Source organism: Prunus avium, chromosome 2, assembly GCF_965620075.1.
Source record: "Prunus avium chromosome 2, drPruAviu1.hap1.1, whole genome shotgun sequence".
NCBI classification, from domain to species: Eukaryota; Viridiplantae; Streptophyta; class Magnoliopsida; order Rosales; family Rosaceae; genus Prunus; species Prunus avium.
This window is the reverse complement of record NC_142285.1, coordinates 21,201,784-21,215,666: the sequence shown is the minus strand read 5'-3', so window position 1 is coordinate 21,215,666 and position 13,883 is coordinate 21,201,784.

Sequence of the window (13,883 nt, the reverse complement as noted above, 5' to 3'; positions counted from 1 at the left end):
AAGTTCAAAGGCAGTTCGTTCCTAATTGGAGTGGTTGGTGTATTCCATAGTTCTAGAGATTGGATTTTACTCAAAACTCACCTAATGACACCTCCCACCGTATTATGATGTGAAAGAAATTGGACAATTCAAGTTCAAAGGCAGTTCGTTCCTAATTGGAGTGTTTGGTGTATTCCATAGTTCTAGCGATTGGATATGGTGGGAGGAGTCATTTGGTTAATTTTGAGTGAAATCCGATCTCTAGAACTACCCAATACACCAACCACTCCAATTAGGAACGAACTACCTTTGAACTTGAATTGTCCAATTTCTTACACCTATTGATTTCGTATCGAGCCCAAAACTTGGGCAACATCATAATACGGTAGGAGCAGTCGTTTGGTTAAGTTTGAGTGAAATCCGATCCCTAGAACTACCCAAAACACCAACCAGTCCAATTAGGAACGAACTGCCTTTGAACTTGAATTATCCAATTTCTTACACCTATTCATTTCGGATTGAGCCCAAAACTTGGGCAACATCACAATATGGTCGGAGGAGTCATTTGGTTCATTTTGGGTGAAATCAGATCTGTAGAACTACCCAATACACCAACCACCCCAATTAGGAACGAACTGCCGTTGAACTTGAATTGTCCAATTTCTTACACCCATTGATTACGGGTCGAGCACAAAACTTGGGCAACATCATAACATGGTGGGAGGAGTCATTTGGTTAAGTTTGAGTGAAATCCGATCTCTAGAACTACCCAATACACCAACCCACCCAATTAGGAACGAACTGCCTTTGATCTTGAATTGTCCAATTTCTTTCACATCATAATACGGTGGGAGGTGTCATTAGGTGAGTTTTGGAGTAAAATCCGGTCTCTAGAACTATGGAATTGACCAACCACTCCAATTAGGAAAGAACTGCCTTTGAACTTAAATTGTCCAATTTTTTACACCTATTGATTTCGGATCGACCCCAAAACTTGGGCAACATAATAATATGGTGGGAGGAGTCATTTGGTTACGTTTTAGTGAAATCTGATCTCTAGAACTACCCAATACACCAACCCACCCAATTAGGAACGAACTGCCTTTGAACTTGAATTGTCCAATTTCTTACACCTATTGATTTCGTATCGAGCCCAAAACTTGGGCAACATCATAATACGGTAGGAGCAGTCGTTTGGTTAAGTTTGAGTTAAATCCGATCCCTAGAACTACCCAAAACACCAACCAGTCCAATTAGGAACGAACTGCCTTTGAACTTGAATTATCCAATTTCTTACACCTATTCATTTCGGATTGAGCCCAAAACTTGGGCAACATCACAATATGGTCGGAGGAGTCATTTGGTTCATTTTGGGTGAAATCAGATCTGTAGAACTACCCAATACACCAACCACCCCAATTAGGAACGAACTGCCGTTGAACTTGAATTGTCCAATTTCTTACACCCATTGATTACGGGTCGAGCACAAAACTTGGGCAACATCATAACATGGTGGGAGGAGTCATTTGGTTAAGTTTGAGTGAAATCCGATCTCTAGAACTACCCAATACACGAACCCACCCAATTAGGAACGAACTGCCTTTGATCTTGAATTGTCCAATTTCTTTCACATCATAATACGGTGGGAGGTGTCATTAGGTGAGTTTTGGAGTAAAATCCGGTCTCTAGAACTATGGAATTGACCAACCACTCCAATTAGGAAAGAACTGCCTTTGAACTTAAATTGTCCAATTTTTTACACCTATTGATTTCGGATCGACCCCAAAACTTGGGCAACATAATAATATGGTGGGAGGAGTCATTTGGTTACGTTTTAGTGAAATCTGATCTCTAGAACTACCCAATACACCAACCCACCCAATTAGGAACGAACTGCCTTTGAACTTGAATTGTCCAATTTCTTACACCTATTGATTTCGTATCGAGCCCAAAACTTGGGCAACATCATAATACGGTAGGAGCAGTCGTTTGGTTAAGTTTGAGTTAAATCCGATCCCTAGAACTACCCAAAACACCAACCAGTCCAATTAGGAACGAACTGCCTTTGAACTTGAATTATCCAATTTCTTACACCTATTCATTTCGGATTGAGCCCAAAACTTGGGCAACATCACAATATGGTCGGAGGAGTCATTTGGTTCATTTTGGGTGAAATCAGATCTGTAGAACTACCTAATACACCAACCACCCCAATTAGGAACGAACTGCCGTTGAACTTGAATTGTCCAATTTCTTACACCCATTGATTACGGGTCGAGCACAAAACTTGGGCAACATCATAACATGGTGGGAGGAGTCATTTGGTTAAGTTTGAGTGAAATCCGATCTCTAGAACTACCCAATACACCAACCCACCCAATTAGGAACGAACTGCCTTTGATCTTGAATTGTCCAATTTCTTTCACATCATAATACGGTGGGAGGTGTCATTAGGTGAGTTTTGGAGTAAAATCCGGTCTCTAGAACTATGGAATTGACCAACCACTCCAATTAGGAAAGAACTGCCTTTGAACTTAAATTGTCCAATTTTTTACACCTATTGATTTCGGATCGACCCCAAAACTTGGGCAACATAATAATATGGTGGGAGGAGTCATTTGGTTACGTTTTAGTGAAATCTGATCTCTAGAACTACCCAATACACCAACCCACCCAATTAGGAACGAACTGCCTTTGAACTTGAATTGTCCAATTTCTTACACCTATTGATTTCGTATCGAGCCCAAAACTTGGGCAACATCATAATACGGTAGGAGCAGTCGTTTGGTTAAGTTTGAGTTAAATCCGATCCCTAGAACTACCCAAAACACCAACCAGTCCAATTAGGAACGAACTGCCTTTGAACTTGAATTATCCAATTTCTTACACCTATTCATTTCGGATTGAGCCCAAAACTTGGGCAACATCACAATATGGTCGGAGGAGTCATTTGGTTCATTTTGGGTGAAATCAGATCTGTAGAACTACCCAATACACCAACTACCCCAATTAGGAACGAACTGCCGTTGAACTTGAATTGTCCAATTTCTTACACCCATTGATTACGGGTCGAGCACAAAACTTGGGCAACATCATAACATGGTGGGAGGAGTCATTTGGTTAAGTTTGAGTGAAATCCGATCTCTAGAACTACCCAATACACCAACCCACCCAATTAGGAACGAACTGCCTTTGATCTTGAATTGTCCAATTTCTTTCACATCATAATACGGTGGGAGGTGTCATTAGGTGAGTTTTGGAGTAAAATCCGGTCTCTAGAACTATGGAATTGACCAACCACTCCAATTAGGAAAGAACTGCCTTTGAACTTAAATTGTCCAATTTTTTACACCTATTGATTTCGGATCGACCCCAAAACTTGGGCAACATAATAATATGGTGGGAGGAGTCATTTGGTTACGTTTTAGTGAAATCTGATCTCTAGAACTACCCAATACACCAACCCACCCAATTAGGAACGAACTGCCTTTGAACTTGAATTGTCCAATTTCTTACACCTATTGATTTCGGATCGAGACCAAAACATGGGCAACATCATAATATGGGGGGAGGAGTCATTTGGTTAATTTTGAGTGAAATCCGATCTCTAGAACTACCCAATACCCCAACCACTCCAATTAGGAATGAACTGCCTTTGAACTTGAATTGTTCAATTTCTTAAACCAATTAATTTCAGATCAAGCCCAAAACTTGGGCAACATCACAATATCGGGGGAGGAGTCATGTGGTTAAGTTTGAATAAAATCTGATCTCTAGAACTACGCAAAACACCAACCACTCCAATTAGGAACGAACTGTCTTTGAACTTGAATTGTCAAATTTCTTACACCTATTGATTTCGGATCGAGCCCAAAACTTGGGCAACATCATAATATGGTGGGAGGAGTCATTTGGTTAAGTTTGAGTGAAATCCGATCTCTAGAACCACCCAATACACCAACCCACCCAATTAGGAACGAACTACTTTTGAACTTGAATTGTCCAATTTCTTACACCTATTGATTTCGGATCGAGCCCAAGACTTGGGCAACATCATAATATGGTGGGAGGAGTCATTTGGTGAATTTTGAGTAAAATCCGATCTCTAGAACTATGGAATAGACCAACCACTCCAATTAGGAACGAACTGCCTTTGAACTTGGAATGTCCAATTTTTTGCACCTATTGATTTGGGATCGAGCCCAAAACTTGGCCAACAACTTAATATGGTGGGAGGAGTCATTTGGTTAAGTTTGAGTGAAATATGATCTCTAGAACTACCCAAAACACCAACCACTCCAATTAGAAATTAAATGCCTTTGAACTTGAATTGTCCAATTTCTTACACCTATTGATTTCTGATCGAGCCCAAAACTTGGGCAACATCATAATGTGGTGGCAGGAGTCATTTTGTTAATTTTTAGTGAAATCCGATCTCTAGAACTACCCAATACACCAACCCCCCCAATTAGGAACGAACTGCCTTAGAACTTGAATTGTCCAATTACTTACACCTATTGATTTCGGATCGAGCCCAAAACTTGGGCAACACAATAATATGGGGGGAGGAGTCATTTGGTTATGTTTGAGTGAAATCCGATCTCCAGAACAACCCAATACACCAACCCACCCAATTAGGAACGAACTACTGTTGAATTTGAATTGTCCAATTTCTTACACCTATTGATTTCGGATCGACCCCAAAACTTGGGCAACATCATAACATGGTGGGAGGAGTCATTTGGTTAATTTTGAGTGAAATCCGATCTCTAGAACTACCCAATACACCAACCACCCCAATTAGGAACGAACTCCCTTTGAACTTGAATTGTCCAATTTCTTAAACCTATTAATTTCAGATCGAGTCCAAAACTTGGGCAACATCATAATATGGTGGGTGGAGTCATTTGGTAAAGTTTGAATGAAATCTGATCTCTAGAACTACGCAAAACACCAACCACTCCAATTAGGAACGAACTGCGTTTGAACTTGAATTCCCAATTTCTTACACCTATTGATTTCGGATCGAGCCCAAACCTTGGGCAACATCATAATATGGTGGGAGGAGTCATTTGGTGAATTTTGAGTAAAATCCGATCTCTAGAACTATGGAATTGACCAACCACTCCAATTAGGAAAGAACTACCTTTGAATTTAAATTGTCCAATTTTTTACACCGATTGATTTCGGATCGGCCCCAAAACTTGGGCAACATAATCATATGGTGGGAGGAGCCATTTGGTTAATTTTGAGTGAAATCCGATCTCTAGAACTACCCAATACCCCAACCACTCCAATTTGGAACGAACTGCCTTTGAAATTGAATTACCCAATTTCTTACACCTATTGATTTCGGATCGAGCCCAAAACTGGGGAAACATCCTCATATGGTGGGAGGAGTCATTTGGTTGAGTTGGAGTGAAATCCAATCTCTAGAACTACCCAATACACCAACCCACCCAACTAGGAACGAACTGCCTTCGAACTTTATTTGTCCAATTTCTTACACGTATTGATTTCGGATCGAGTCCAAGACTTGGGCAACATCATAATATGGTGGGAGGAGTCATTTGGTGAATTTTGAGTAAAATCCGATCTCTAGAACTATGGAATAGACCAACCACCCCAATTTGGAACGAACTGACTTTGAACTTGAATTGTCCAATTTTTTACACCTATTGATTTGGGATCGAGCCCAAAACTTGGGCAACATCTCAATATCGTGGGAGGAGTCATTGGGTTAAGTTTGAGTGAAATCTGATCTCTAGAACTACCCAAAACACCAACCACTCCAATTAGGAACGAATTGCCTTTGATCTTGAATTGTCCAATTTCTTACACCTATTGATTTCGGTTCGAGCCCAAAACTTGGGCAACATCATAATATGGTGGGAGGAGTCATTTGGTTAGTTTTGAGTGAAATCCGATCTCCAGAACTAACCAATACACCAACCACCACAATTAGCAACGAACAACCTTTGAACTTGAATTGTCCAATTTCTTACACCTATTGATTTCGGATCGAACCCAGAACTTGGGCAACATCATACTATGGTGGGAGGAGTCGTTTGGTTAATTTTGAGTGATATCCGATCTCTAGAACTACCCAATACACCAACCACTCCAATTAGGAACGAACTGCCTTTGAACTTGAATTATCCAATTTTTTACACCGATTGATTTCAGATTGAGCCCAAAACATGGGCAACATCATCATATGGTGGGAAGAGTAATTTGGTTAAGTTTGAGTGAAATCTGATCTCTAGAACTACCGGAAACACCAACCACTCCAATTTGGAACGAACTTCCTTTGAACTTGATTTGTCCAATTTCTTACACGTATTGATTTCGGATCGATCCCAAGACTTGGGCAACATCATAATATGGTGGGAGGAGTCATTTGGTGAATTTTGAGTAAAATCCGATCTCTAGAACTATGGAATAGACCAACCACCCCAATTTGGAACGAACTGACTTTGAACTTGAATTGTCCAATTTTTTACACCTATTGATTTGGGATCGAGCCCAAAACTTGGGCAACATCATAATATGGTGGGAGGAGTCATTTGGTTAAGTTTGAGTGAAATCCGATCTCTAGAACTACCCAATACACCAACCCACCCAATTAGGAATGAACTGCCTTTGAACTTGAATTGTCCAATTTCTTACACCTATTGATTTCGGATCGAGCCCAAAACTTGGGCAACATCATAATATGATGGGAGGAGTCATTTGGTTAAGTTTGAGTGAAATCCGATCTCCAAAACTACCCAATACACTAACCAATCCAATTTGGAACGAACTGCCTTTGATATTGAATTGTCCAATTTCTTACACCTATTGATTTCAGATCGAGCCCAAAACTTGGGCAACATCAAAATATGGTGGGAGGAGTCATTTGGTTAATTTTGAGTGAAATCCGATCTCTAGAACAACCCAACACACCAACCACCGCAATTTGGAACGAACTGTCTTTGAACTTGAATTGTCCAATTTGTTACACCTATTGATTTCGGATCGACCCCAGAACTTGGGGAACATCATAAGTTTGAGTGAAATTCGATCTCTGGAACTATGGAATAGACCAACCAATCCAGTTAGGAATGAACTGCCTTTGAAGTTGAATTGTCCAATTTTTTACACCTATTGATTTCGGATCGAGCCCAAAACTTGGGCAACATCATAATATGGTGGGAGGAGTCCTTTGGTTAATTTTGAGTGAAATTTGATCTCTAGAACTACCCACTACACCAACCACCCCAATTAGTAATGAACAGCCTTTGAACTTGAATTGTCCAATTTCTTACACCTATTGATTTCGGATCAACCCCAGAGCATGGGGAACATCATAAGTTTGAGTGAAATTCGATCTCTGGAACTATGGATTCGACCAACCAATCCAATTAGGAATGAACTGCCTTTGAACTTGAATTGTCCAATTTCTTACACCTATTGATTTTGGATCGAGCCCAAAGCTTGGGCAACATCATAATATATTGGGGTGAGTCATTTGGTTAAGTTTGAGTGAAATCCGATCTCTAGAACTACCCAATACACTAACCAATCCAATTAGGAACGAACTGCCTTTGAACTTGAATTGTCCAATTTCTCACACCTATTGATTTCGGATCGAGCCTAAAACTTGGGCAACATCAGAATATGGTGGGTGGAGTCATTTGGTTAATTTTGAGTGAACTCCGATCTCTAGAACTACCCGATACACCAACCACCCCAATTACGAACGAACTGCCTTCGAACCTGAATTGCCCAGTTTCTCACACCTATTGATTTCGGATCAAGCCCAAAACTTGGGCAACATCAAAATATGGTGGGAGGAGTCATTTGGTTAATTTTGAGTGAAATCCGATCCCTAGAACTACCAAGTACCCCAACCACCCAAATTAGGAACGAACTGCGTTCGAACATGAATTGTCTAATTTCTTACACCTATTGATTTCGGATCGAGCCCAAAAGTTGGGCAACAGCGTAATATGGTCGGAGGAGTCATTTCGTTAATTTTGAGTGAAATCCGATCTCTAGAACTACCCGATACACCAACCATCCCAATTAGGAACGAGCTGCCATCCTACATGAATTGTCTAATTTCTTACACCTATTGATTTCGGATTGAGCCCAAAACTTGGGCAACGTCATAATATGGTGGGAGGAGTCATTTGCTTAATTTTGAGTGAAATCCGATCTCTAGAACTAGTCGATACACCAACCATCCCAATTAGGAACGAACTGCGTTTGAACTTGAATTGTCCAATTTCTTACACCTATTGATTTCGGATCGAACCAGAAACCTGGGCAACATCATAATATGGTGGGATAAGTCATTTGGTTTGGTTTGAGTGAAATCCGATCTCTGGAACTAACCAATACACCAACCAACCCAATTTGGAACGAACTGCCTTTGAACGTGAATTGTCCAATTTCCTACACCTATTGATTTCGGACCGAGCCCAAAACATGGGCAACATCATAATATGGTGGGAGGAGTCATTTGGTTAATTTTGAGTGAAATCCGATCTCTAGAACTGCCCAATACACCAACCCACCCAATTCGGAACAAACTGCCTTCGAACTTGAATTGTCCAATTTCATATATCTATTGATTTCGGATCGACCACAAAACTTGGGCAACAACATAATATGGTGGGAGGAGTCATTTGGTTAAGTTTGAGTGAAATCCGATCTCTAGAACTGCCCAATACACCAACCAATCCAATTAGGAATGAACTGCCTTTGATCTTGAATTGTCCAATTTCTTACACCTATTGATTTCGGTTCGAGCCCAAAACTTGGGCAACATCATAATATGGTGGGAGTAGTCATTTGGTTAAGTTTGAGTGAAATCCGATCTCTAGAACTACCCGATACACCAACCACCCCAATTAGGAACGAACTGCCTTTGAACTTGAACTGTCCAATTTCTTACACCTATTGATTTTGGATCGAGCCCAAAACATGGGACACATCATAATATGGTGGGAGGTGTCATTTGGTTAAGTTCGAGTGAAATCTGAACACTAGAACTGCGCAAAACACCAACCACTCCAATTAGGAACGAATTGCCTTTGAACTTGAATTGTCCAATTTCTTACACCTACTGATTTCAGATCAAGCCCAAAACTCGGGCAACATCATAATATAGTGGGAGGAGTCATTTGGATAAGTTTGAGTGAAATCCGATCTCTAGAACTACCCAATACACCAACCAATCCAATTAGAAACGAACTGCCTTTGATCGTGAATTGTCCAATTTCTTACACCTATTGATTTCGGATTGAGCCCAAAACTTGGGCAACACCATAATATGGTGGGAGGAGTCATTTGGTTAAGTTTGAGTGAAATCCGATCTCCAGAAATACCCAAAACACCAACCACTCCAATTAGGAACGAACTGCCTTCGAACTTGAGTTGTCCAATTTCTTACACCTATTGATTCTGGATCGAGCCCAAAACTTGGGAAACATCATAACATGGTGGGAGGAGTCATTTGGTTAAGTTTGAGTGAAATCCGATCTCTAGAACTACCCAAAACACCAACCACTCCAATTAGGAACGAACGGCCTTTGAACTTGAATTGTCCAATTTCTTACACCAATTGATTTCGGAACGAGCCCAAAACTTGGGCAACATCATAATATGGTGGGAGGAGTAGTTTGGTTAAGTTTGAGTGAAATCCGATCTTTAGAACTATCCAAAACACCAACCACTCCAATTAGGAACGAACTGCCTTTCAACTTGAATTGCCCAATTTCTTACACCTATTGATTTCGGATCGAGCCGAAAACTGGGGCAACATCATAATATGGTGGGAGGAGTAATTTGGTTAACTTTGAGTTAAATCCGATCTCTAGAACTATCCAAAACACCAACCACTCCAATTAGGAACGAACTGCCTTTAAACTTGAATTGTCCAATATTTTGAAGCTATTGATTTCGGATCGAGCCCAAAACTTGGGCAACATCATAATATGGTGGGAGTAGTGGTTTGGTTAAGTTTGAGTGAAATCCGATATCTAGAACATCCCAAAACACCAACCACTCCTATTTGGAACGAACTGCCTTTGAACTTGAATTGTCCAATTTCTTACACCTATTGATTTCGGATCGAGACCAAAACATGGGCAACAACGTAATATGGTGGGAGGAGTCATGTGGTTAATTTTGAGTGAAATCCGATCTCAAGAACTACCCAATACACAAACCACCCCAATTAGGAACGAACAGCCTTTGAACTTGAATTGTCCAATTTCTTACACCTTTTGATTTCGGATCGAACCCAAAACTTGGGCAACATAATAATATGGTGGGAGGAGTCAATTGGTTAAGTTTGAGTGAAATCCGATCTCTAGAACATCCCAAAAGACCAACCACTCCAATTTGGAACGAACTGCCTTTGAACTTGAATTGTCCAATTTCTAACACCTATTGATTTCGGATCGAGCCCAAAATTTGGGCAACATCATAATAGGTTGGTAGGAGCAATTTGGTTAAGTTTGAGTGAAATCCAGTCTCTAGAAATACCCAATACACCAACCCACCCAATTTGGAACGAACTGCCTTTGAACTTGAATTGTCCAATTTCTTACACCTATTGATTTCATATCGAGCCCAAAACTTGGGCAACATCATAATATGGTGGGAGGAGTCATTTGGTTCATTTTGAGGGAAATTCGATCTCTAGAACTACACAATACACCAACCCACCCAATTAGGAATGAATTGCCTTTGAACTTGAATTGTCCAATTTCTTACACCTATTGATTTTGGATCAAGCCCAAAACTTGGGAAACATCATAATATGGTGGGAGTAGTCATTTGGTTAAGTTTGAGTGAAATCCGATCTCTAGAACTTCCCAATACACCAACCACTCCAATTTGGAATGAACTGCCTTTGAACTTGAATTGTCCAGTTTCTTACACCTATTGATTTCGCATCGAGCCCAAAACTTGGGCAACAGCATCATACGGTGGGTGGAGTCATTTGGTTAATTTTGAGTGAAATCCGATCTCTAGAACTACCCAATACACCAACCAATCCAGTTAGGAACGAACTGCCTTTGATCTTGAATTGTCCAATTTCTTACACCTATTGATTTCGGATCGAGGCAAAAACTTGGGCCACATCATAATATAGTGGGAGGAGTCATTTGGCCAAGTTTGAGTGAAATCCGAACTCTAGAACTACGCAAAACACCAACCACTCCAATTAGGAACGAATTGCCTTTGAACTTGAATTGTCCAATTTCTTACACCTCTTCATTTCAGATCAAGCCCAAAACTCAGGCAACATCATAATATAGTGGGAGGAGTCATTTCGTTAGTTTTGAGGGAAATCTGATCCCTCGAACTACCCAATACACCAACCCCACCAATTTGGAACGAAATGCCGTTAAACTTGAATTGTCCAATTTGTTACACCTATTAATTTCGGATCGAGCCCAAAACTTGGGCAACATCATAATATGGTGGGAGGAGTCATTTGGTTGATTTTGAGTGAAATCCAATCTCTAGAACTATGGAATAGACCAACCTCTCCAATTAGGAACGAACTGCCTTCGAACTTGAATTGTCCAATTTTTTACACCTATTGATTTCGGATCGAGCCCAAAACTTGGGCAACATCATAATATGGTGGGAGGAGTCATTTGGTTAAGTTTGAGTGAAAACCGATCTCTCGAACTACCCAAAACACCAACCCACCCAATTAGGAATAAACTGCCTTTGAACTTGAATTGTCCAATTTCTTACACCTATTGATTTCGGAACGAGCCCAAAACTTGGGCAACATCGTTATACGGTGGGAGTAGTCATTTGGTTAAGTTTGTGTGAAATCCGATCTCTAGAACTACCGAATACACCAACCCAGCCATGTAGGAACGAACTGCCTTTCAACTTGAATGGTTCAATTCCTTACACCTATTGATTTCGGATCGAACCGAAAACTTGGGAAACCTCATAATATGGTGGGAGGAGTAATTTGGTTAAGTTTGAGTGAAATCCGATCTCTAGAACTATCCAAAACACCAACCACTCCAATTAGGAACGAACTACCTTTGAACTTGAATTGTCCAATTTTTTGAAGCTATTGATTTCGGATTGAGCCCAAAACTTGGGCAACATCATAATATGGTGGCAGGACTCATTTGGTTAAGTTTGAGTGATATCCGATCTCTAGAACTACCCAAAACACCAACCACTCCAATTTGGAACGAACTGCTTTTGAACTTGAATTGTCCAATTTCTTACACCTATTGATTTCGGATCGAGCCCAAAACTTGGGCAACATCATAATATGGTGGGAGGAGTCATTTTTTTAATTTTGAGTGAAATCCGATCTCTAGAACTATCCAATACTGCAACCACTCCAATTAGGAACGAACTGCCTTTGAACTTGAATTGTCCAATTTCTTACACCTATTGATTTCGGATCGAGCCCAAAACTTGGGCAACATCATAATATGGTGGGAGTAGTGGTTTGGTTAAGTTTGGGTGAAATCCGATCTCTAGAACATCCCAAAAGACCAACCACTCCAATTTGGAACGAACTGCCTTTGAACTTGAATTGTCCAATTTCTTACACCTATTGATTTCGGATCGAGCCCAAAATTTGGGCAACATCATAATAGGGTGGTAGGAGCAATTTGGTTAAGTTTGAGTGAAATCGAGTCTCTAGAACTACTCAATACACCAACCCACCCAATTAGGAACAAACTGCCTTTGAACTTGAATTGTCCAATTTCTTACACCTATTGATTTCATATCGAGCCCAAAACTTGGGCAACATCATAATATGGTGGTAGGAGTCATTTGGTTCATTTTGAGGGAAATTCGATCTCTAGAACTACCCAATACACCAACCCACCCAATTACGATCCAACTGCCTTCGAACTTGAATTGTATAATTTCTTACACCTATTGATTTCGGATCGAGCCCAAAACTTGGGCAACATCATAATATGGTGGGAGGAGTCATTTGGTTAAGTTTGAGTGAAATCCGATCTCTAGAACTATGGAATAGACCAACCACTCCAATTGGGAACGAACTGCCTTTGAACTTGAATTGTCTAATTTTTTACACCTATTGATTTCGGATCGAGCCCAAAACTTGGGCAACATCATAATATGGTGGGGGGAATCATTTGTTGAATTTTGAGAAAAATCCGATCTCTAAAACTATGGAATAGACCAACCACTCCAATTGGGAACGAACTGCCTTTGAACTTGAATTGTCCAATTTTTTACACCTATTGATTTCGGATCGAGCCCAAAACATGGGCAACATCATAATATGGTGGGAAGAGTCATTTCGTTCAGTTTGAGTGAAATCCGATCTCTAGAACTACCCAATACACCAACCAATCCAATTAGGAACGAACTGCCTTTGAACTTGAATTGTCCAATTTCTTACACCTATTAATTTCGGATCGGGCCGAAAACTTGGGCAACATCATAATATGGTGGGAGGTGTCATTTGGTGAATTTTGAGTAAAATATGATCTCTAGAACTATGGAATAGACCAACCACTACAATTAGGAACGAATTGCCTTCGAACTTCAATTGTCCAATTTTTTACACCTATTGATTTCGGATCGAGCCCAAAACTTGGGCAACATCATAATATGGTAGGAGGAGTCATTTGGTTAAGTTTGAGTGAAATCCGATCTCTAGAACTACCCGATACACCAACCACTCCAATTAGGAACGAACTGCCTATGAACTTGAATTGTCCAATTTCTTACACCTATTGATTTCGGATCGAGCCCAAAACTTGGCCAACAACATAATATGGTGGGAAGAGTCATTTCGTTAAGTTTGAGTGAAATCCGATCTCTAGAACTATCCAATACATCAACCAATCCAATTAGGAACGAACAGCCTTCGATCTTGA